This window comes from Elephas maximus, chromosome 11 (genome assembly GCF_024166365.1).
Source record: "Elephas maximus indicus isolate mEleMax1 chromosome 11, mEleMax1 primary haplotype, whole genome shotgun sequence".
NCBI classification, from domain to species: Eukaryota; Metazoa; Chordata; class Mammalia; order Proboscidea; family Elephantidae; genus Elephas; species Elephas maximus.
This window is the reverse complement of record NC_064829.1, coordinates 91,237,336-91,263,199: the sequence shown is the minus strand read 5'-3', so window position 1 is coordinate 91,263,199 and position 25,864 is coordinate 91,237,336. Positions and strand designations below refer to the sequence as shown.

Genomic DNA, 25,864 nt, shown 5'->3' with positions numbered 1-25,864 from the left:
ACAGGTAGACTCCAACTTAGGACATATTTGAGCTAAGATGTACTGCACTAACGATGTCCTCTTTTTTTATACATCTTATCATTAGTAATATGTGCTGCATACAATGTTGCAGTGTGTAATTTGCTAATGTAAGCATTCTCAGATGCTCCCAACCCCCCAAAGACAAAAGAAGATCAGATTTTATAAAGATACTGTACCGATGAACAGCCGTGGTGGTGTAGTGGTTAAAATGCTAGGCTGCTAACCAAAAGGTCAGAGTTGGAACCCACCAGTTGCTCCATGGGAGAAAGATGTAGCAGTCCACTTCTGTAAAGATTTACAGCCTTGGAAACCCTATGGGGCAGTTCTACTCTGCCCTATAGGGTCGCTATGAGTCAGAATCAACTCAACGGCAGTGGTCTTTTTTTTTTTTTTTTTAAGCTATATGGATGAGAAAAGGCAATAATAAGGAAAACTAAAAAAAAAAAAGAGGTATTTGATGTACATTAGAACTGACTTACGACAGAGTCTTTGAACTGGAACCTCGTGGTAGGTCAGGAACTACCTGTAAAATAAAATAATGTATCATATTATTTTAAAGATGCCCTAGTGGTACAGTGGTTAAGTGCTTAGCTGCTAACTGAAATTTTGGTGGTTCGAACCCACCACCTGCTTGAGGGGGAAAGACGTGGCAGTCTGTTTCCGTAAAGATTATCGCCTTGGAAATCCTATTGGGAGCAGTTCTACTTTGTCCTATGGGGTCAATATGAGTCGGAATTGACTCGATGACAATGGTTTTTGGATCATATTATTTTATAAAAAAAGTGTCATTGTGATTAATAAAATTTCTCTTGTGTTTGCACATTGTAAAATATTAAAGGAGAAAAATAATTAACTCTAATATAGACCATACATCAGAGTTTTATTAACCCATAAGAAATTAGAAAATATTAATGTTTTCTCTGTGTCTGCTGAGAGGGCCCAGAATCAATGACATACTGATAGCAGTGAACATAGCTAATACCAGATCTTGCATCTAATACTGGATGTTTTCTGCATAACAATCACCAATAAAAGATATCAATCCTTTTTGGTGAAATGGCTGATACCAAGTCTGCATGTACTATGGTATGAGATGAGCCTGAAACACCTTGTGTTGGAAGGCACTACACAATAGCCTCAGCAATGGACTCAAACATACCACTAATCATGAAGATGGTGCAGGACGGGGAAAGGTTTCTTTCCGTTATACATAAGGCCACCATGAGTCAGAGCAAACTATGGCAACTAATAACAACAACAAGTAGAATGTAATACATTAGGAATACAGGGCACGATGGCTACAAAAGCCATAGATAAAAAATATTTATGTCTTAAAGTCATCAAACAAAATAAAAAAGAATATAAAGTGTACCAGACTCTCCCAAAAAAAGAGTCAAAAGGAGAAACAAGGGAGGAAAACAGATAGAACAAAGAGAGAATAAAGCCCCAGATTAACGTTCTTCAAGAATGTTCAGTAAAATTATAAATGACTAATTCATACTGACCTTGTAGGACAACGTCTTGATCATCTAGTGTTGCTATAACAGAAATACCACAAATGGATGTCTTCAACAAAGAGAAATTTATTCTCTCAGGGTCTAGTAGGCTAGGAGTCCAAATTCAGGGCTTCAGTTCCAGGGGAAGGTTTTTCTCTGTTGGCCCTGAAGGAAGTTCTTTGTTATCAGTCTTCACTTGGTTTAGGAGCTTCTCCACACAGGAACCTCAGGTCAGAAGTACGTGCTCTGCTTCCATACTGTTTTCTTGGTGGTATGGTGTTCTCCTGTCTCTTTGCTCACCTCTCTCTTTTATAGCTCAAAAGAGATTGGCTTTAGGCACAACCCAGTGTTGTAGATCTCATCAACACAACTGTCACTAATCTATCTCATTAACATCATAGTGATAGGATGGATTTAGAACACACAGGAAAATCACAAAATGGAGGATAATCACACAATACTGGGAATCATGGCTTAGCCAAATTGACAGATATTTTTAGGGGACATAATTCAATCCATGACAGACAGAATAGAACTGCCCCATAGGGTTTCCAAGGCCATAAATCTTTAGGAAAGCAGACTGCTACATCTTTCTCCTGTGAATCGATAGAAGACAGTTTCTTCACCAACCCTAACATTTTTTCATCTGCCTATTTAACCAACTTAACTGGGAGTCAACCATGTAAAGATAATCTGCAAAGAGGAAGGAATCCATTTGACGCCATTTTTTTACACCCACCACTTTGGAAAAAAATGAGTGAAATAACAACATATAATACTGTTCAAAAATACTTTCTCCATCTTCCAGGTTTCTTTTCTTCATCTATGAAGCAAAATCACCTGCTTTGGAATAAAAAATTATCTGGACCAATACTGAGTTCTGTACCAATATATGTCAGGCATTAATGGTATCCAAGCTGAGATAAAGTTTATAGAAAAGCTTTAAATATTTTGAGAGGAAGCACTTTTTTTTTTTTACATAGTGGCTCTGGTAGAGGGGGAAACTCGTTTCCTCCAAAATGTTATGGGTTTTTATGAGTCCATAGTTTTATTAATACACTGTCAGATACCACAATGCAGCCCCATTCTGTTAAAAATTGTAGTTGCTGTTGTTGTTAGATGCTGTCTAGTCAGTTCTGACTCATAGCAACACTATGTACAACAGAAAGAAACATTGCTTGGTCCTTTGCCATCCTCATGATCATTTTTATGCTTGAGCCCATTGTTGCAGCCACTCTATCAAACCATCTCATTGAAGGTCTTTCTCTTTTTTGCCGACTTTGTACTTTACCAAGCATGATGTCCTTCTCCAGGGACGGGTACCTCCTGAAAACATATCCAAAGTATGTGAGATGAAGTCTAGCCATCCTCACTTCTAAGGAGCGTTCTGGCTGCACTTCCTCTAAGACAGATTTGTTCATTATTTTGGCAGTCCATGGTATATTCAAAATTCTTCACCAACATCATAACTCAAAGGCATCAATTCTTCTTCCAACTTCCTTATTCATTGTCCAGCTTTTGCATGCATATGAGGCTTCCTGAGTTTTTTAATATTTTCCCCATAGAATCCTTCAATATTGCAACTCAAGGCTTGAATTTTTTCTTCAGTACTTTTAGCTTGAGAAATGCCAAGCATGTTCTTCACTTTTAGTTTTCTAACTCCAAGCCTTTGCACATTTCAATATAATATTTTACCTTGTCTTCTCGAACTACCCTTTGAAATCTTCTGTTCAGCTCTTTCACTTCATCATTTCTTCCATTTACTTGACGCTCAAGAGCCAGTTTCAGAGTCTCTTCTGACACCCATTTTGGTCTTTTCTTTATTTCCTCTCTTTTTAATGACTTCTTGCTTTTTTTTGTGTATGATGTCCTTGATGTCATTCCACAGCTTATCTGTGTTTTGGTCATTAGTGTTCAATGCGTCAAGTCTATTTTTGAGGTGATCTCTAAATTCAGGTGGGATATGCTCAAGTTTGTATTTTGGCTATCATAGAGTTGCTCTAATTTTCTTCAGCTTCAACTTGAACTTGCATATGAGCAACTGATGATCTGTCCAGAAGTCAGACTCTTGCCCTGTTCTGACGATGATATTAAAATTTTCCATCGTCTCTTTCCACAGATGTAGTTGCTTTGATTCTGGTGTTTTCCACCCTGTGAGATTGACATGTATAGTCACTGTTTATGTTGTTGAAAAAAGGTATTTGCAATGAAGAAGTCGTTGGTCTTGGAAAATTCTATCATGTGATCCTTGGCATCATTCCTGTCACCAAAGTCATATTTTCCAACTACCAATCCTTCTTTGTTTCCAACTTTTACATTCCAATCACCAGTAACTATCAATGCTTCTTGATTGCATGTTTGATCAATTTCAAACTGCAGAGGTTGGTAAAAATCTTCAATTTCCTCATCTTTAATTTGAATAATAGTCACATTAACTGGTCGTCCTTGTAAGTGTGTGGGTATTATCCTATCACTGACAGCATTGTACTTCAGAGTAGATCTCGAAATGTTCTTTTTGATGATGAATGCAATGCCATTCCTTTTCACTTTGTCATTCCTGGCATACTATGCCATATGATTATCTGATTCAAAATGTCCAATATCAGTCCTTTTCAGCTCACTAATGCCTAGGATATCAATCTTTATGTGATTCATTTCATTTTTGATGACTTCCAATTTTCCTATATTCATACTTCTTACATTCCATGTCCTGATTATGAATGGATGTTTGCAGCTGTTTCGTCACATTTTGAGTTGTGTCACCTCAGCAGATGAAGGTTCCGAAAGCTTTACTCGATCTGTGTTATTAAGGTTGACTTTACTTTGAGGAGGCAGCTCTTCCCCAGTTATATTTTGAGTGCCTTCTAACCTGAGGTACTCATCTTCCTGCACTTTACCAGACAATGTTCTGGTGCTATACATAAGGTTTTCACTGGCCAATTTTTCAGAAATGGACCACCAGGTCCTTCTTCCTAGCCTTTCTTAGTCTGGAAGCACCACTGAAACAGGTCCACCATGGGTGACTCTGCTGGTGTTTGAAATACCAGTGACATAGCTTCCAGCATCACAGCAACACGCAAGCCACGACAGTACTACAAACTGAAAGATGCATGAGGAACAGCTTAATAGAACAACAGCCTAACAGAACAACAAAGACACCCCAATTTAGAAATGGGCAAAACTTGAATAGGAATTTCTTCAAAGAAGATATACGAAGGACCAATAAATACTTGAAATGATTCTCAACATCATCAGTCATTAGAAATACGAATCAAAGTTACAAGACACTTCATATTCACTATAATGGCTATTTTCAGAAAAAACAAAGTAACAACGGTTGCCAAGAATGTAGAGAAATTGGAACACTTGTACATCTCTGATGGGAACATAAAACAGCGCAGCTGCTGTGGAGGGCAGTTTGGTAGAACCTCAAAACATTAAACATAGAATTACCACATGACCCAGCAATTCCACTCTTAGGTGTATACCAAAAGGAATTTAAAACAGGGACTCAGATACTTGTTCAACAATACTCATTGCAGCATTATTCACAATAGTCAAAAGGTGGAAACAACCCAAGAGTCCATCAACAGGTGAATAAAGATTGCATGAATGGATATATTTAACAAAGAACATTGAATCAAAATACTTAAAATAGATGGATTTATCATGTGTAATACATGTCTTAATTTAGTTTAATACATATCTTATAAAGTTGTAAAAAAAGAAGGTTAATTGTTCACTTCTGTTGATACAATGGTAGCTGTACATTCATTTTTTTTTGTCAACTCTATCTGTTGTGTATTTCCTGTGTGCTGAACATCCTTCCATCTGCCTTGCCGTAAAGCTTGTGGACAAAGTTTGTCATCCATCCCCTGACCCAGTGGAAGCAGATGGCAGAACTCTCAGCATTTCTTTCTGTAATTTGGTGAAAAAGTCTGAGCTGGTCATGTGGATCTGTGTTATTTTGCTGATTCTGTGCAGGCACCTCCTCTTCTCACTTGAATGTCCTCCTCCTGCAGGACCTGCCTGAGTTACCTCACTGAGGTCAAATTTCTTCTTCATTGTTGTTGTTGTTAGGTGCCTTCGAGTCGGTTCTGACTCTTAGCAACCCTATGCACAACAGAACGAAACACTGCCTGGTCCTTCGCCAAACTTACAATTGTTGTTATGCTTGAGCTCATTGTTGCAGCCACTGTGTCAATCCACCTCGCTGAGGGTCTTCCTCTTTTCTGCTGGCCCTGTACTCTGCCAAGGATGATGTCTTTCTCCAGGGACTGATCCCTCCTGAGTATGTAAGACGCAGTCTCGCTATCCTTGCTTCTAAGGAGCATTCTGGTTGTACTTCTTCCAAGACAGATCTGTTCGTTCTTTTGTCAGTCCAGGGTATATTCAATATTCTTCGCCAACACCACAATTCAAAGGTATCAACTCTTCTTCGGTCTTCCTTATTCATTGTCCAGCTTTCACATGCATATGATGCGACTGAAAATACCATGACTTGGGTCAGGAGCACCTTAGTCTTCAAGGTAACATCTTTGCTCTTCAACACTTTAAAGAGGTCCTTTGCAGCAGATTTACCCAATGCAATGCGTCTTTTGATTTCTTGACTGCTGCTTCCATGGCTGTTGATTGTGGATCCAAGTAAAATGAAATCCTTGACAACTTCAATCTTTTCTCCGTTTAACATGATGTTGCTCACTGGTCCGGTTGTGAGGATTTTCGTTTTCTTTATGTTGAGGTGTAATCCATACTGAAGGCTGTGGTCTTTGATCTTCATTAGTAAGTGCTTCAAGTCCTCTTCACTTTCAGCAAGCAAGATCGTGTCATCTGCACAATGTAGGTTGCTAACAAGTCTTCCTCCAATCCTGATGCCCCGTTCTTCTTCATATAGTCCAGCTTCTCATATTATTTGCTCAGCATACGGATTGAATAGGTATGGTGAAAGGATACAACCCTGACGCACACCTTTCCTGACTTTAAATCAATCAGTATCCCCTTGTTCTGTCCGAACAACTGCCTCTTGATTTATGTAAAGGTTCCTTGTGAGCACAATTAAGTGTTCTGGAATTCCCATTCTTTGCAATGTTATCCATAATTTGATCCACACAGTCGAATGCCTTCGCATAGTCAATAAAACACAGGTAAACATCCTTCTGGTATTCTCTGCTTTCAGCCAGGATCCATCTGACATCAGCAATGATATCCCCAGTTCCACGTCCTCTTTTGAAACCGGCCTGACTTTCTGGCAGTTCCCTGTCAGTATACTGCTGCAGCCGTTATTGAATGATCTTCAGCAAAATTTTGCTTGTGTGTGGTATTAATGATATTGTCTTCTTCTTTAAAGTGGAGAAAATAATAGAACCCTCCTCTGGGGGTTTTGACTCCTAAATGAGTTCGCATTTGTAAAGATTTTAGAAAAACATCTGACATATACTAAGCTCTGTGTGAATATATGTTAAATAAAAACAATTCTGGAACAGCCTTCTCAGTGTTATCCCAATTGACAGTGTTTATAATATGTAGAAGGATGTTCGGTGTTGTGGTGAATGACACCATTGTAGTTCTCAGTTTAGAAATAGTTACTAACTTCCCTTTACTGTCAAAAGACAGCTACACCTTTTCTCATCATCTACAAAAACTTCTTTCTCCTGTCTCTTGTTTCCCTCTCTGGTCTCATTCAGTCAGTTAACAAACAATTATAGGATGTTTACTGGGTGCTCATGCCCTGTGCAGTGGGTTGTGTTGTGTTTAATACTGCTCTAAATAGAAATATCTAAAAATGTTAGTTTCCAATTATTCACTGCCAGTATGTAAACATATAATTCATTTATTAAATATTGGTCTTGTTTCTGGTGACCTTGCTAAGGTCACTTTTTAGTTCTGCCAGCTTTTAAAACTGATTTTGTGGAATTTTCCAATAATGACATCTGAAAATGGAGACAGTTTTCTTTCTTCTAATCTGTATGCCTTTCCTTTTCATTTTCTTATTTTATTTACTGACTAAAACCACTGACATATTGTTGAATAAGGGTATATCCTTTTGCAACAACCATCATATATATATATAAAAAAACAAATATATATACACACAACGAGAGGTCTCAGAAAATAGTACTTCTTAGACATAACAATCACCTCAAGGGATTAGCTTTCTTGGTTTGAAGACTTGGATTCATAGTCTCATGGGGCAACTCGAACAATGGGCATAATATAGTTTGTAAAGTTCATGTACTACATTCCCAATTTGCTGAGTAGCATCTGGGGCCTCAAAAGCTTGTGAGTGGCTGTCTACGATACAACTATTGGTCTCTACTCATCTGGAGCCACAATTCAGAGAAGGAACCAGTCTACAGGAGTAATTGTCTACACAAACCTTGGCCTCCTCTACTATGAGACCAGAAGAACTAGATGGTGCCTGGCCACCGTTACTGAATATTGTCATCAGGGCCCCAATAGGTGGATACTGATAGAAAAGGAGAAACATGTGGAATAGAACTTCAAATTCTCAAAAAATCCAGACTAACTGGATCCATTAAGACTGGAGAAATCTCTGAGGTGATTGCCCTGAGATACTCTTTAAACCTTGAACTGAAACTGTCCCCTCAAGTATCCTTTTAGCTAAATAACAGGTTAGTTCATAAAGAGTATCACCATAAATTCTGTGCTCTTTTAAAAAATCATCTATATGAGACCAAATGGTCAACAATTACGCTCAAGTATAGATGAGAAGGTTGGTAGGCAATGAGACCAGGTTAATGGGAATAGAACAACCAGAACAGAAATAATGAGAATGTTGATGCAATGTGAAGAATGTAGTCAATGTCCCTGAGCAATGTATGTAAAATTTGTGAATGGGAATCTGTTTTACTGTGTACATTTTCACCAGAATTACAATAAAATATTGGGAGAAAAAAAGAATATAAAGCCCAGTTAGAGAAGGAAAAGAAAAAAAACACAATATCATAAGAGCCTGAACACACATGTAATAATGAAATATAAGCTTCATATTCAACATGAGGAAGCCAGAAATAATGTTTGACATTGGAGGTCAAAACTGTTCCAACTGAAGAAAAACACATGTAAGGAACTATGTCATAACTTAGTAAAACATAATATATAACACACACACACACACACACAAAAGAGCAGATATCCTTGTTGCATGCCAGTTCTTAGGGGGAAATCATTCAGTCTTTCATATTGAAACATAATGACAGCAGTAGAATCTTGAGGTTTGTTTCATTAACCAATGTTAAATTGTGTCAAATGTTTTTCTGCATGTGTTTACACAATATATCATTTTTTTCCTTTAATCTGTTGATATAGTGAATTACACCAATGGGCTTTCTCACTTTGAACCAGCCTTGCACTCACAACATAAACTCCATTTGGTCAGGATGCATTATCTTGTTATAATCAATTTGCTATATCTTGTTGAGGATTTTTGTGTCTGTGTTCATGAGAGTTGTTGGTCTGTAATCTTCTTTTCTTCATTGTCTTTGTTTTTTGACAGTACTGTCGGTGAATTTATAAAATTCCCAGTTTTTTTAAAATATCTGTAGATCTGGTGTAAAGTTCTTTGTGCTTTCTGGTATTGATGAGTTTTGACTTGTCTATTTTTCTTGGTAAATCTGGCAAGAGGTTCATCAATTTTACTGATCTTTTGAAGGAATAGTAATGGTAGTAGATGTCCAAGTCTTGTTTCTCTATTAATGTGTTAGTCAAGAAGGAAAGAATGAGTGAGCACCTCTTACGTTACCATGACTATAATCCAAAAACAAGACTAATTTAATTTTTGTAGCAGCTAAAGTGAGGAGTTGCTGGGTGGTGCAAATGATTAAATGCTGGCCTGCTTCACCAAAAGGTTGGTGGTTCAAACCTACCCAGAGAAGCCTCAAAGTAAGGCCTGGTGATCTGCTCTGAAAGGTCACAGTTTTGAAAACCCTATGGAGTAGTTCTACTTTGCACACATAGGTTGCCATGAGTTGGAATCAACTCCACAGCAACTAACAACAAAAATTTATGTTTATGATTCCTGAAATGTCCCATATTTTTCTGCTATGACTTTGTGCTGTGTGTGTACCAAGGAGAAGTGTTAAGCTATAAACAGAAATTTTCTAGAAATGTTTTTGTGGTTATGGTTCATTTGCCTCGTTAAGGACACACTGGAGGATTGGCAGTGCCCAGCTTCATCACAGCTGAGATGCCAGGAGTACTTGATCATCATTATCGAAATTTGTAGGTGCAAAAAATAGGTGCAGTGGCTCTGCAGCAAATGTTTTGGTGAATGTGAAGATGTGGGATCTCTCCCTAATGTCACCAAAGGAAACGTTTCCAATATCCATATCCAGGAAAATTCCCACTTGGCGTAACTGGAGTTCACCCAGCGGGTAGTCAAAGACATTGTAAACCTCCCCATTTCCTCACGCCAGCAGTCCAGAAGCCAAGTTCTGGAGACACTTTGATCTTTCCTTGTTGGTTAACAGATTCCCTGTAAACTCCCAGTACCCAAAGTTTGCTTGTCCCTACTTCCACCTTCCAGTAATGGCAGCTAGAGGTGAACCGATGGGAGTCCAGGACACAAATTGATTGACTGAATCTCTTACTAAGCTCAAAAGATTCTGTATGAAATGTCCACATGGGATGCTTCTCAGGTCCTCAGAAATGATGAGGTGGTTGTGCCAACATCTAAGGTCATGTCCACTGAGCCTGGCATAAAGCTGGCTTCAGATGCGTACTGAATTAATAAATTACTTCATTCCCAGACATATCGCTCTCTTATTTGTCTGTTGTGGAAGTATGAGAAGTAAAAAGGAAACTACATTACAATGCACTTACTTCTCCTAGGTTCTCCTCTGGCTCCAACTGTTTCCATGGGACACTCAGTTATGGACTGAAGTCCACTGACCTGGGCCTTTTATTGGAGAGGGTCCAATATTTACCCTCCTTCTACCTCTTGACATCCCACATCTTCTCTTTAATCAATCTGATGTGATTTAATTCTGATGAAAGTGGGATTTTTACTGACAATGTAGAGAGGTTACCACAAGCAAAAATTTCATTTTTTGTTGAGTGATTTATTATTAATATGGACAAATATCACCATAGTATCATCTAGATTATATCTTGAAGATTCTGTCTCTTGATTTGGATTTAGGATCGAAACTTCTTTTTATTATTGTACTTTAGATGAAGGTTTACAGAACAAGCTAGCTTCTCAATAAACAGTTATTACACATATTGTTTTGTGACACTGGTTACCAAACCTATGACATATCAACACTCTCCCTTCTCAAACTTGGGTGCCCTCTTACCACCTTTCCTGTCCCCTTGGGCCTTCTAGTCCTTGCCTCCAGGCAGGTGTACCTCTTCAGTCTCATTTTGTTTTATGGGCCTGTCTAATCTTTGGCTGAAGGGTGAACCTCAGGAGTGACTTCATTACTGAGCTAAAAGGGTGCTTAAGGGCCATATTCTCCGGGTTTCTCCAGTCTTTGTCAGGCCAGTAAGTCCCCAGCTCTGTCTGGGACCATCTATTGTGATCCCTGTCAGAGCAGTTGGTGGTGGTAGCCAGGCACTATCTAGTTGTACTGGCCTCAGTCTGGTGGAGGCTGTGGTAGTTGTGGTTCATTACTTCTTTGAACTAATCTTACCCTTGTGTCTGGTTTTCTTCATTCTCCCTTGCTCCTGACAGGGTGAGACCAGCGGGGGTATTTTAGATGACTGCTCACAAGCTTTTAAAACCCCAGATGCTACTCACCAAAGCAGAATGTAGAATATATATATATATATATATATTTTATTTTATAGGATATATATTCTTGGGAGTAGGATTGCTGGATCATATGGTATTTCTATTTATAAAGAAAATGTTATGCCAATTGAGCTAGATGTTCCCTGAGACCATGGTCTCCTCAGACCAGTAATTCCGTCCCTCAGGGAGTTTGGATGTGTCTATGGAGCTTCCATGACCTTGCCTTGTACAAGTTGTGCTGGCTTCTCCAGTATTATGTACTGTCTTACCCTTCACCGAAGTTACCACTTATTTATTGTCTATTTAGTGTTTTTTCATCCCCACCCCTCCACTCCCTCGTAACCATTAAAGATTGTTTCTTTTTGTGTGTAAACGTTTTCATAGTAGTAGTCTCATACAGTATTTGTCCTTTCATGATTGACTTATTTCACTCAGCATAGTGCCCTCCAGATTCATCCATGTTGTGAGATGCTTCACAGATTCATCATTGTTCTTTGTTGTTGTGTAGTACTCCATTGTATGAATGTACCATAGTTTATCCATTCGTCTGTTGATGGGCAACTATGTTGTTTCCATCTTTTTGCTATTGTGAACAATGCTGCAGTGAACATGGGTGTGCATATATCTATTCATGTGACAGCTCTTATTTCTCTAGGATATATATTCCTAGGAGCAGGATTGCTGGATCATATGGTATTTCTATTTCTAGTTTCTAAGGAAGTGCCATATTGTTTTCCAAAATGGTTGTATCCTTTAGCATTCCTACCAGCAGTACATAAGGGTTCCAATCTTCCTGCAGCCTCTCCAGTATTTATTTCCCGTTTTTTTGATTTGTGGCAGTAATGCCGGGGTGTGATGGTATCTCATTGTGGTTTCGATATGTATTTCTCTAATGGCTAGTGATCTCGAGCATTTCCTCCTGAGTCTGTCAGCTGCTCGAATGTCGTCTTTGGTGAAGTGTCTATTCATTTCCTTCGCCCATTTTTAATTGGATTATTTGACTTTTTGTTGTAGAGGTGTTGGATTTTCTTGTAGATTTTAGAGATTAGGTCTTTGACACATTTGTCATAGCCAATTTTTTTTTTCCCCAGTCTGTAGGTTCTCTTTATAATCTTTTGATGAGCATAAGTGTTTAAGTTTTAGAAGACTCCATTTGTCTAGCTTATCTTCTGGAGTTTGTGTGTTGTTACTTATGGTTTATATCCTGTTAACGCTGTGTATTATGGCCTCTAGTGTGGATCCTATTTTTCCTTCTATGATCTTTATAGTTTTTGGTTTTATATTTAGGCCTTTGATCATTTTGAATTCGTTTTTGTGTTTGGTGTGAGGTATGGGTCCTGTTTCATTTTTTTGTGGATGGACATCGAGTTTTGTCAGCACCATTTGTTAAAAAGACTGACTTCTCCCTATTTGATGGACTTTGGGCCCTTGTCAAATATCAGGTGACCGTAGATGTGTGGATTTACATCTGGGTTCTCAAATCTCTTCCACCGGTCAATGTTTCTGTCATTGTACTAGTACCAGGGTGTTTTGACTACTGTAGCTGTATAGTAGGTTCCAAGGTCAGTTAGTATAGTTCTCCTACTTTATTTTTCTTCTTCAATAGTGATTTACTTATCCAGGGCCTCTTCCCTTTCCATATAAAGTTAGTGATTAGTTTTTCTACCTCTTTAAAGAATGCTGTTGGTATTTGGATCTGGATTGCATTGTATTTGCAGATTGCTTTGAGTAGGATTGTCATTTTCACAATGTTGAGCTTACCTATCCACGAGCATGGTATGTTTTTCCATTTATGTAAATCTCTTTTGGTTTCTTGCAGTAGTGTTTTGTAGTTTTCTTTGCATAAGTCTTTTACATCCTTGGTTAGATTTATTCCTAAGTATTTTTTTTTTTTAGGGGCTATTACATTTATTTGTTCATTTTAGTGTGCTTTTAATGAAAGTTTACAATTCACATCATTTTCTCATATAAAAAATTACACATACATTGTTGCGTGACCATACTTGCTCTCCCTATAATGTGACAGCACATTCCTCCTCTCCACCCTGTATTTCTTGTGTCCATTCAACCATCTCCTGTCCGCCTCTGCCTTCTCATCTCACCTCCAAACAGGAGCTGCTCACTTAGTCTCATGTGTCCACTTGAGCTAAGAGGCACATGCCTCACCAGTATCATTTTATGTCTTATAGTCCAGTCTAATCTTTGTCTGAGGAGTTGGCTTTGGGAATGATTTTAGTTTCAGGCTAACAGACAGTCTGGGAGCCATGACCTCTGGGGTCCCTCCAGTCTTAGTCAGACCTTTAAGTCTGATCTTTTTACTAGAATCTCAGTTCAGCACCCCACTTTTCTCCTGTTCCATCAGTGACTCTCTGTTGTGTTCCCTGTCATGACGGTCATTGGTGGTAGCTGGGCACCATCTAGCTCTTCTGGTCTCAGGCTGGTGGAGTCTCCGGCTTATGTGGAATTTTCTGTCTCTTGGAGTCATAGTTTCCTTGTGTCTTTGGTGTTCTTCATTCTCCTTTGCTCCAGGTGGAGTTGGGCCAATTGATGTATCTTAGATGGCCGCTTGCTAGCTTTCAAGACCCCAGATGCCACTCCCCAACGTAGGATGCAGAACATTTTCTTAAACTTTGTTATGCCTATTGACAGATGTCCCCTGAAACCATGGTCCCCAGACTGCTAGGGGCTATTATAAATGGTATTGTTTCCCTGATTTCCTTTTCGTAGTTCTCTTTACTGATGTATGGGAATCCAACTGATTTTTGTATGCTTATCTTGTGTCCTGCTATTCTGCTGAATCTATTAGTTCCAGTAGATTTCTCATGGAGTCTTTTGGGTTTTCTATCTATAGTATCATATCATTCACAAATAGGGACAATTTTACTTCTTCCTTACCAATTTGGATGCCCTTCACTGAGAGTGCTGTGTTGAATCTCCTACTATTATTGTGGAACTGTCAATTTCTCTTTTCAGTACTGTTAGAGTTTATATTATGTATTTTGGGGCCCTGTCATTGGGTGTGTAGATATTTGTTATGGTTATGTCTCCATGATGGATCATCCTTTTAATCAACATATAATGTCCTTTTTTGTCTTTTATGGTGGATTTTGTTTTAAAGTCTATTTTATCTGAGACTAGTATTGCCACTCCTGCTCTTTTTGGTAGCTGTTTGCTTGATATATTTTTTCTATCTTTGATTTTTAATAAATTTATACATTTGTTTCCAATGTGGGTCTCTCGCAGACAGCATATTGACGGATCCTGTTTTTTTATCCATCTCTTTATGGGTGCATTTAGGCCATTTACATTCTGTGTAATTATTGACAGGTGTGAGTTTATTGCTGTCATTTTGTAGTTTGTTTTTTTTTATGGTGCTGATATTTTCTTTGTTCTTCTTGCTCTCCTGTGATGATTCCTTTTGTTTGTGTATTTTTTTCATTTCTTTTGTTTTGTAGGTTTTGTTTTTACTGAGACTTCGTTTTTCTTCTTTATTTTCATGAATAAGTTTGTTAACTTTCTTTGTGGTTACCTTGAAGTTTACCCATATCTTTCTAAGTCTGAACCAGTCATTTATTACTTGGTATTGCATTGTCTTCCTCTTCATTAGAAAGTTCTATACCTACTCCATTTATTCCCTCTTTTATTGTTCTGATGTTGTTGTCATTTATAGATTAACCTGTCTGGTTCCCTGTTGTAAATCTTCCGGTTTTGATTAATCCTTGAGAGTTCATTTCCTAGGTTGGTATCTGGCTGGTGCAGTCTTGTGTCCTAGATTCAGGCTGTCATCTGATGTTTTTTGTTGTCAAAGTGAAGGACTCCCTTTAATAATTCCCGTAAGCTTTGTTTGGTTTTTGCATATTCTCTTATTTCTATTTGTCTGAAAATGTCCTAATTTCACCATCACATTTGAATGACTTTGGCAGGACATGTTATTCTTGGTTGGCAATTTTTTTCTCTCTTGATTTTATATATGTCATCCCATTGCCTTCTTGCCTGTATAGTTTCTGTGGAGTAATCACACCTTAGTCTTATTGTTTCCCCTCTGTATGTGACTTTTTGTTTTTCTTGAGCTGCTCTCAGAATTTTTTCTTTGTCTTTGGTTTTACTGAATGTGATTAAGATATGCCTTGGTGATTTTTTTTTTTTTTTTTTTTTTTTTTTATCCTATATAGAGTTTGTTGAGCTTCTTGGATGGTCAGTTTTCATCTTTCCTGATATTAGGGAAGGTTTCTGTCAGCAATTCTTCAATGATCCTCTCTGTGTTTTCTGTTTTCTCCCCCTGTTCTGGAACTCTGATCACTCAAAAAAAAAATTTTTTTTTATGGTATCCCAAATCAAATTCTCAGGATTTCTTCATTCTTTTTTTCTGGTTTTTCCTTAAACAAAATGGTATCCAAGTATTTGTCTTCAATTTCGCTGATCCTGTCTTCCATTGTTTCAAAGTTGCTCCTCAGAGCTTCTATGACACTGTCCATTCCTGAAATCTTGTTGTTTATCTTTTGGATTTCTAATTGTTGTTTTTGTATGATTTCTAGTTGTGAATTTATTTTGATATTTTGTTCCTGTGTTATTTTCCTGCATTCATTCTTCCATTGTTTTGTCTGTCTTTTTCATGATTTTGTCTAGTTTTTCCTCATTTTTGTCTGCTTTTTCTTTCAACTCTTGAATAGCTCTGAATATTGGAGATGTGAATTCACTATTAGGTAGTTCCAGTGCTTTTCTTCTACTGGAAAGTCATCTGGTGTTTTATTTTGGGCACCTACTGGAACCATCCTGTCCCTTTTTTTTTTTTTTTTTAGTATTAGTATGTTTTGATATTGTCTGCTGTCTTCAGGATATTCAGTAGTTATTTTCTTTGTTTATCAATTGTAGATTTGTTTTTTTCATCCTGATTTTTTGTTTTATTTGGTTCTGTGTGAGCAGGTTGGCTGTGTGTTCTTTGTTGTTTGCTTGTTTATGGGCACGATACTTCTCACTACCATGTTCAATGGGCAGGTCCAATCACTCAGCTATGGTGCAACAGGGCAGGTCCAGCTGAAGAAGAGTGGCTGGGATGGGTTGTTTGTGGCACGTACTGGGGCTGATAGGGTGGGGCCAGGGGCCAGTGCAGGGCAGGTTCTGATAGACCATGCCAGTGCTGCTTGTGGGTTCAATGTTTAGTGAACAGTGCAGACAGGTAAGAAGGAGAGGAGAGGCTGTGATGTGTAGAGCTAAGTGGGTATGGGAAAAAGAGATAGAGGAGAGAGAAATGGGAGCCAAACAAACAAATAAACACAAAAAAACCCCCAAAAGTGCTGAGGGAGCCTGATGTTGGAGTGGCACAGACCCAGGCAAGCCATGTGTTGGTGGCTTTCTAGCCAGGTGGTGAGGTACAGCTGATCAAGAAGGGACAGATATGGCACACATAGCTAGATGGGCAGGAGAATGAAATGGAAAGAAGGGAGAGAGAGATAAGAAACTAGATTAAAAAAAAGGAGAAAGGTACATCCAGCTACTTGGTCAGGGGAAAGGAATGGTAGAAATGTAGAGAGAAACAAGAAACAGAGAGGAAAAAAAAAAAAAAAAAAGATGCCGGGTGATTAGGAGGAAGGAAAGGAGGGGAGGTAGAGAGAGATAAGAAACCAAGGGTAGGAAAAAAAAAAAAAAGAGGAAAGAAAAAAAAAGTGCCCTAAAGGAGCTCACGGGAAGCTGGTCCCTAGCTGAGTGGCACTGCACAGCCCTTCCGGAAGGAGTGGAGATGGCACATGGTAACAGGTGTTCAGGGGACAGACAAGGAAGGGAAGTAGAGGGAGACAAGAAACCATGAAAAAAAAAAGAGAAGAAGAAAGAGAAGAAAAATGCCCCAAGGGAGCCCAGTGGAAGCAGATCCCCAACTGAGTGGCACTGCACAGCTGGTCAAGAAGGAGCAGAGATGGCACACGGTCCAGGTATTCAGAAGAAGGGCAAGGAAGGAAGGTCGAGAGAGACAAGGAACTATGAAAAGAAAAGAAGAGAGAAAGAAAGAAAAAAAAGATATCCAGAGGAAGCCCACTGGTCTAGTGGTGCAGAGCTGGGAGGTGGTTCCCCAGTCACAGGGCACTGCATACCCCATCTAGAAGGAGCAGCAATGGCATATGTTGCCAGATGTTCAGGAGAAAAGAAGGGAAGGATGCTAGAGAGAGACAGGAAATTGAGAAAAAAAAAAAAAAATCCAGAGGAAGCCCACTAGTGTGTTGGCGTGTACTGGGAATGTGGCCTCTCAGCTTACTTCTCACCATACCTTTCACCACCTTGTCCAATACATTCAGTTAGCCAGTTAAGACATTTTTTTCTTGTTATTAGTTATTGTATCAAATATAAAAAATATTTTTATAGTTTTGTTATTTCCCTTAGAATACAACTTAAAAAAAAAAAGAATTATTAAAAGAAAAATCTTCAAAAAAGTTTCCTGCGCAGTGTTTTGTTCTGTTGTACAGGGTCCCTATGAGTTGGAACTGACTCAACAGCACCTAACAACAACAACAACATATATATGAGCCTGATGGTGCAGTTGTTAAGTGCTCAGCTGCTAACTGAAAAGTCAGCAGTTCGAACCCACTAGCAGCTCCACTGGAGAAAGATGTGGCAGTGTACTTCCATAAAGATTACAGCCTTTGAAACCTTGTGTGGCAATTCTAGTCTGTCCTAAAGGGTTGCTGTGAGTTGGAACCGACTTGACAGCAATGTGGATATATAAACATATATATTTATATACATACATACATATTGCTTCCCTGGGTGGTGCAAATGATTATGTGCTTGGAGGTTGGAGGTTCAAGTCACCCCAGGCTCACCTTGGAATAGAGGTCTGGGGATGTACTTCTGAATAATCAACACTGAAACCAGTGGAGAAAAGTTCTACTCTACACACATGATGGTGCCATGAGTCGGAGTCAACTTGTTGGCAACTGGTGGTGTGGTTGTTATGTAGAAGAGTGTCTTTGTTGTATAAAAACTCACACAGGTGTGCACTATGTCAACAAACAGCCTGCTCTAGAGTAGTTCAGAGAAAGACTACTGATAATGATTAGTAGATACAGAACACAGGGGATGGAGCAAACAAGGTAATATATTACAAATTTAGGTACTTGGGTCAGGAGGATATGGGGCTCTTTGTACTATTCTTGCAATATTTCTGTATATTTGAAATTATTTCAAATCACTTATTTCAAGCATTAACAATGACTTGCTAGCATTGTATTTCTTTGATTTTTAAAAATGAAGTGGGAATACTTATATAAATTTTTACAATTTACTCTTCCTAAACAAATTTACACCATCTGTTCACATCTTCATCCAATTTTCAATTGCATTCTGGCTATTTTAACCACAAACAGTATTGCCATTTAAAAAATAAGGACATTTTGTCCAATTTTAGAAAAAAATACATGCAAAGTTAAGCAATTTTTAAGATAAAAAAGCTGAGATAATTCAACAACAGAGGGCTTACACTACAAGAAAAGCCAAAGGAAATCATTCCTACTGAAGGCAAATGATACCCAAGGTCAACTTTTTACAATAAATATTAAGGAGCACTAGAAATGAGAAACATGTGAATAAAGGTGTAATCTACAATTTCTTCTCATATCTTAATGTCTGTAAAGGATACCTCACTCAGCAAAGCAAAACTAATAGCATATATTATACGTTATATTATGTGTAGATTTAAATTATATAAAAATAATAGCATAAATCACTGGAGAAAGAATATCAAATTATACTTTTCAAGGGTTCTGATACATTCTGTCAAAAGTAGTCAATAGCAATGATATATGTAGAACAAAATTTGTTAGGGAAATACACAATATGACTATGACAAAAACTAATAAAAAATTGTTATACCTTAAAGCTATAAAAATAAGAGGAATAAAAAAATCAGACTCACCTTAAGGAAGGCAAAAGGAGATAAAGGAGAAAAAAAGGAGATAAGACAAACAGAAACCAAGTCCCTGGTTTCTGTTCTTTAATGGTGAAAAGTCAGAATCCAAATGAGAAATGGATGAATGGCAGCTTCTCCAACCTCCCTAATATTTCTTCATTCATCTAATCAAGCATATTGATTGAGGATCAACCAGTAAATGAATAATTTCTTCTATAAACCTCAGCACAAAGCTGGTTCCTATGAGGTGGAGGTTAAAGATATCCCAAATGTTCCAGTTTTCCAAACTGCTGTGCCACTCCATCATCTCTAACATCAACTACTTCTCTTCCTCTCAGTACTCTCCCTTTTGTCTTTGGATTCTCTAATTCTCTGCAATGCCTCACAGAACTCACAAACTGTATCAAGGAAATGATTCATGTGGTTGTAGAGGCTGGCAAGTCCCAAATTCATGGGTCAAGGGTAGTCAGAGAATTAGGTCAGAAAATAGGTCACCAGCGCATTGGGCTGTGGAGGCCAGTGAATCCCAGAATTGGTAGGTCAGACAGCAGGCCTCTGGCACAAGTCCCAAGAAGCAGAATTAAGACAAGCACGAACTAGATGTGGAATCCAGATAAAGCGAAGGAAAGCCCTGCCAGGGCATCCATGCATATACCTTAGATGCAGGTCACCCTTTAAAAAAGGGTATAACTTGAGTAAGGGTGGGACTTGAGTCATGCCCTTCTGTAGGAATGTGATCCAAGACACACTCCACACCAATCCTGCCTCATCAACATGTGGAGGTCAGGATTCACAACACATAAAATGGAGGACAACCACACAATACTGGGGATCATGGTCTAGTCAAGTTGACACATAATCTCAACTCTCACAGTTTCATATATCTTATTCATATAGTCCCACCCAATCACTGAGTGAGTCACAAAGACCGTGGCTGGAAGGTAACATTAAGTAATTCATTGTACTGTAACCAGTTAAAGTAAATCTGCAAGGTTCCTGGAGGAAGATTCACTGGTCACCTTTACTTTCCTGTATGACACAAGAGCATTTTGAAAGAAATGTAAATGAAATAAAGACACACGATACTGGAGAGAAGACATTCTCCATCTGCCAGGTTTCTTATCTTCATCTAGAAAGTAAAATCTTCAGGCACTCTGGAGTAAAACTGATCTGGACCAATACTGAATTCTACACTAATGAATGACAGCCATCTCCACATTAAGATAAAGTTTATAGAAACTGTTTATGAGGATACTCTTAAAAGAAAGGAGCTTCCTTTATGCAGTGGCACTGGTGGAGGAGGAAGCTAGTTTCCTCCATAATGTTATGGATTTTTATAAGCTCACATTTTCATCAATAGACTGTCATATCCCCCAGGGCAGCACCAGTAAAAAATTGACCTCCTAAAATCACAGTGGAATTTTACATTAAAAATGATCACTGGTTGGTTGTTGGTAAATGGTCACTGAATAATCATGGAGACTATAGAAGCAGTGAGTTCCAACAATTCAGGAGCAGAATCTAGGAGCTCTAGGATCCCTGGGGATCAGCAGTAAGGGGCTAACTTGAAATCAAAATATGAGAGGCATACATCAACCATAGACAAGTGTCTAAAAAAGCAGTCATATGAGAAATAGAAGTAGAATTCAGCATATAAAAGGCAACAAAGATGTCCACCAGCATCAGGATGGTGTGGGTGGTTCCGACCTCAGGCGGACATTTGTGGGAGCGGTTGGAGATGTAAATATGCCGCATTCTCCCGTGGTGTCTGTGCAGGAGAAGCACCATGTAGCCACTGGCCCAGACCGTGATGCCAATAAACGTGGCATCGGTGGCTGTAGAAACAAAGACCATGGTTGCACTGGAACCCAAGGATGAGCAGAACCACTTGCCTGGGGTGTCATTGTGTATGTCCTGTGGACCAGTAACTGTCAAAGGAGTATAGATATTTATCAAGACACTGAATAGACAGCAGGTACAACAAGAAGGACTAATGGCCTGGGGGCTGTCCCTCACATCATTGCCCACACAGCTTTCATGGTGTTGAGGGTGATAGCCTGATAGGTGCTGAGGACACAGATGGAGCACAGGGTGGTGCTGTGAGTCAATCAGTGGATGTAATAGACAAGTTTACACCGAGGCTAGACAGGAGGTTCCTAAGACCAAAAGCTGCCATTGTGTAGGGAACCCCAGTAGAGAGAAGAACCAAGGAATTGGCCACGGCCATGTGGACAAGATTGGTGTGTGTGGCCTCATCCTGTGCCCAGTCATGACTGGAAAGACATTATGGAAGAAGAGGACATTGGCCAAAGTCCTATTTACAGCCTGAAACGAAAGATGTTTTTCAGTTCCACTTGCCCAGTGATTCTTAGAGCGTGGATCTGAAAAGATATGGAGAGGTACCAGAGTCCCCTTGAGGGAAAATCAGGGCTGCTGCAGTGCAGTCATCGGCAGCCTTCTTGGCTATCCAACCTTGGAAAGCCGTCAAGAATCCTGTCTTCTCTTGAATGTAGAGATGGTTTTATATTCCACATGAAGGGCTCAAGTTGGAGAACATACCCCAAATCAATTTGAATCTCACAATTATTATTTTGTGTTTATTTTTATTTCCATTTATATTCTGACTCCTCACCAGAATGTAAGGTCCCTGGACTTGGGAGCCTTGTTAGTTTTGTTGAATGTGGTTGACACATAATAGGTGCAAAAAATGAGTACCCAGTCAGTAAATAAGTGAAAAACGCAAAGGTGGGGATGCACTGCCCACTGTTACAGATTATGATCATCCTGCCTGCCATAATAGTGTGTTAACCTACAAAAATGAGATGCAAAAACTGAAAATAATGTGCAAATTAGAAGATTAAGTAATTTAATGAAATTGGAAAATAATCAACTGCCCTCTGAATGAATACACAAGGCAACCTTCCAATGTTCTCAGATATACTACTCAGTATAGAGAAGATTCCCAGTGGCAAACTATTATAATTCTCCATAATTTCCTCAATCTTAACTTGTAACGCTGAGAAATCAGATTATGGACAGCTTTTCTTAATTGATCTCTACCCCTTCTTCATCCACACCAAAAATTAAACACACTGATTATTAAACCCAGGCCATAGTCAGATTGTATTAATTCTTCACTACGTTTTGAGAGCCTACACTTTGTCTTACTCATTGCTTTCTTCTGGAATTGACAAATGAGTATTAGGCTAGGTCCTTGAGCTCAAAGTCATCCATAACACTCATGGGGGTCACCTTAAAATGAAGTTTGATTGGGGCAGTCTGAGTGAGCAACAAGGCTCTGTGGGTACAATGCAAAGATTGACATATTCTGGTTAGAGGTGGAAATTTTCCTGGAGGAAATTTTCACTAAGGAAATTTCCTTAATTATTCCTGTAGGATACAGAAGCTGACATCAGGTGCAAAGAGGGAAGTCAATTCAAAACTGAAGTGCAGAGTTACCAGAATACCTTGTTCTTCAGGAAAATTGGGTCCAACTTATGAAACTACTATGTAGACAACACAGGAAGCAGCACTAGAAGGGATTCACCAGATCTGGGCTCAGGTTCTGACTCCCACTCATCTGTGCTGAGACATTAGAACACGGCCTTGACCTCTCAGAACCTTGGTCACCTCATTTGTAACACTGGGATAAAACCAGGACTCCTGGTTAGAGGAAAAAGCACAAGTTGTCTGGAGCCAGAAAGCTCTGATTTGATGTCGAGATCATCCCTTTTTAGCTTAGTGTCACCTGGGAATTTTATTATTCACTATGTACCACTGTTTTCTCACATAAAAATGAATGAATTAAAACAGATCATAAATCATAATGTGGTTTGAACATACAATGTGAATTTCATGTTGCTTTTTGATCATAGTAACTGGAACAAATTTAGTTTTTTTTTTTAGTGTAAGTAGGAAGTATTGTTAATGTAGAGATGATTTCTTCCCTTGTTTTGATGACTTAAAGCCAGGGATGTATAAGAAGAAGAATAATATGTAAAAAATGGAAGAAGAGATCAATTATATTCCAGCAGTGACACTATTTCCTCAAACATGGGATTAACTAGAGTTCATCTCACTAATGATTTTCCCTCCCCTTTCTGCCTCAAGTTAAGAAGGAAAGGTGGGCCCGTTCCCACTCACATACAAAAAACAAACAAACAGAAAACCTCAAAAATCCATTCTCCTGGAGTCAATTCCAACTCACAGCGACCCTATAGGACAGGGTAGAACCGCCCCATAGGGTTTCCAATTTGATCTGGAGTAAATCTTTACGAAGGAGGCTACCACATCTTTCTCCTGAGGAGCAGATAGTGGGTTAGAACCACCGACATTTTGGTTAGCAGCTGAGGACTTTAACCACTGCACCACCTGGGCTCCTTACAGAGGGAGATACAAATATGACCAATACTCACATGCAGAAGCCAGAAAACACACAGAAAATGATCCAAAAAATTTTGGAGAAATACTAAGAAGATTACACCGTATTGCAGTGGGATTTGAGAACGGAAAACTTGGTGTGGTTATTATACCATAGGCTAGCTGTCCCTCTATTTCAGTTTAAACATATCAGTGTGAGTGTGTCAATGAACTTTGCATTATGTTTGGATATTTGAGTTCTATGCCACACACTGCACATCTATTTGTCCCCTTATGTCCACACCCAAGCCTCAATCTGTTAGGTCTAAGGAAATGAGCAGACTCCTTACGACAGGAGTGAACAGCTCAGTTGCTTTGGTGTCCAAGGCTGGACAGAGATTCTATAGACACTGCCTCCCTCTCTTTCTCTCTCAGATTCAAAGTGTAGAGCATAGGTTTTTTCAGGGACCTCCACATTTGGTCCCACCCTGAGAGATTCCCCAGCATACATCTTCCCCTCTTTGGCCTGGTCAGAGCATGGATGGAGTTGCTTGTGATGAGGCAGGTTAGGCCCTCTCCTGCCAATGTTCTACACAACACCACTCTGTGTCCCTGTCCTGTTGGACACCCCTCTGTCTTGTTCTTGCCCTGAGTTTAAACCTAAAGAAGCACTCACGTGGCTGTTCTTTGCTCCAGAGCTCTTTGCAGGGAAGTGTCATTCAGGATAAGCCCAGGACACCTGAGGCCATAGTTATAGTTATATGGATCCTGGACCTGGTCTCCCCACAGAGATTCCAGTATTGTATCACCTGTTGGACAATTGACAGTGTCTTCATAGGGAGTCTGGGTCATCTCCAATGAGGAGAAATTTTTATGTCAAGTCAACAAGAGCCACCAGTGGTGATTAAGGACAACTCTTGGCCATTAATGAGAAGATCCTAATGAGCAGCCCAACAGCTAGGACAGAAAGTTTTCTGTGCTCGCTATGGAAGAATCCAAGTTTAGAAGCTAAGTTCCATCAATGGTGGAAGTGTAACTTAAAAGTGTGTCAAGGGCTCCCTTTTCTTTATTTCTAATGAGCATTCTCTTCAATGCTCTTTCGTGTTTCCAAAATCTTGTTGACCCCATGATTGGTTCATATTGAGCATCACCATTTGATCTGAAGTCTGGTCTCTCCCAGGATTTTAAATCCATAGTTTTTGCTTTTTGTAGCAATAGGTCTTTAATTCCATATATATTTTTACTGTTTTTTTCCTTATTATTTAGAAAAGCATATAATATTTTGGGTAAATCCAAAGATACATTTAATATATAACCTCTATAACACATTAAGTTGGTGTTACAGAAAATTAACAGGAAAATATTTGGAAATTGAGCTAAAAGGGAGGAGATAGTTACTAGAATAGGAATATAAATATAGGACCCAAAGAAGATAAACAGAATACATAATAATTGTAATTTGTCCTAATTAACTGACTTCATTTATATTTGTGACTCTTGAAATGTTCCGTATTTTTCTGCTATAACTCTGTATCATATGTGTGCCAAGCAGAAAACTTTTAAGCTATGAGCACAAAGGAATTTTCTAGAGATGTTTTTGTGGTCAAAGTTCTATTTGCCTCACTTGTGATACACTGCAGGACCAGCAGTGCCCAGATCCATGAACAGCTGAGACACTCAGGAAGACTTCATCATTGTAAACTTGGATTTCCAGGAGCAAAAAATGGGCGCAATGCACCACAGCAGAAATTTTGGTGAATGTAAAGATATGGGATCTATCACTAATGTCATAAAAAATTTTTTTAAATATCTTTATGCAGGAAAATTTCTACTTGGTATAACCACAGTTCATCCAAAAGGTAGTCAAAGGCATTGCTCTGGCTTAGAAAATGTCTTAGTCATCTAGTGCTACTTTAACAGAAATACCACATGTGGATGGCTTTAACAAACAGAAGTTTATTCTCTCACAGTCCAGTAGGCTAGAAGTGCAAATTCAGGGTGTCTGTTCCAGGGGAAGGCTTTCTCTCTCTGTCAGCTCTGGCTGGAGGGAGGTCCTTGTCATCAACCTTCTCCTGAACAAGGAGCTTCTTCACGCAGGAATCCCGAGGCCAAAGGATGCGCTCTGCTCCTGGCGCTGCCTTCTTTCTTGGTGGTATGAGATCCCCTACTCGCTGCTAGCTTCCTTGTCCTTTGACCTCTTGTAAGATAAAAGGTGGTGCAGGTCACACCCCAGGGAAGGAAGCTCCCTTTACACTGGATCAGGGATGTGATTTTAGTAAGGGTGTTACAATCCCACCCTAATCTTCTTTAACGTAACCTAATCTTGCCTCACTAACC

The 25,864-nt window shown here is 39.0% G+C and overlaps 1 long non-coding RNA gene across 1 annotated transcript in view; it reads left to right on the top strand.

Moving 5' to 3' along the window:
• Window positions 1-5,718: 5,718 nt before the first annotated feature.
• The window catches only part of LOC126085636 (uncharacterized), a 34,679-nt gene continuing 14,533 nt past the window's right edge, over window positions 5,719-25,864 (top strand). The window contains exon 1 of the long non-coding RNA XR_007519317.1: window positions 5,719-5,812. This is a non-coding gene — a long non-coding RNA (uncharacterized LOC126085636). The remainder of the gene's footprint in view (window positions 5,813-25,864) is intronic.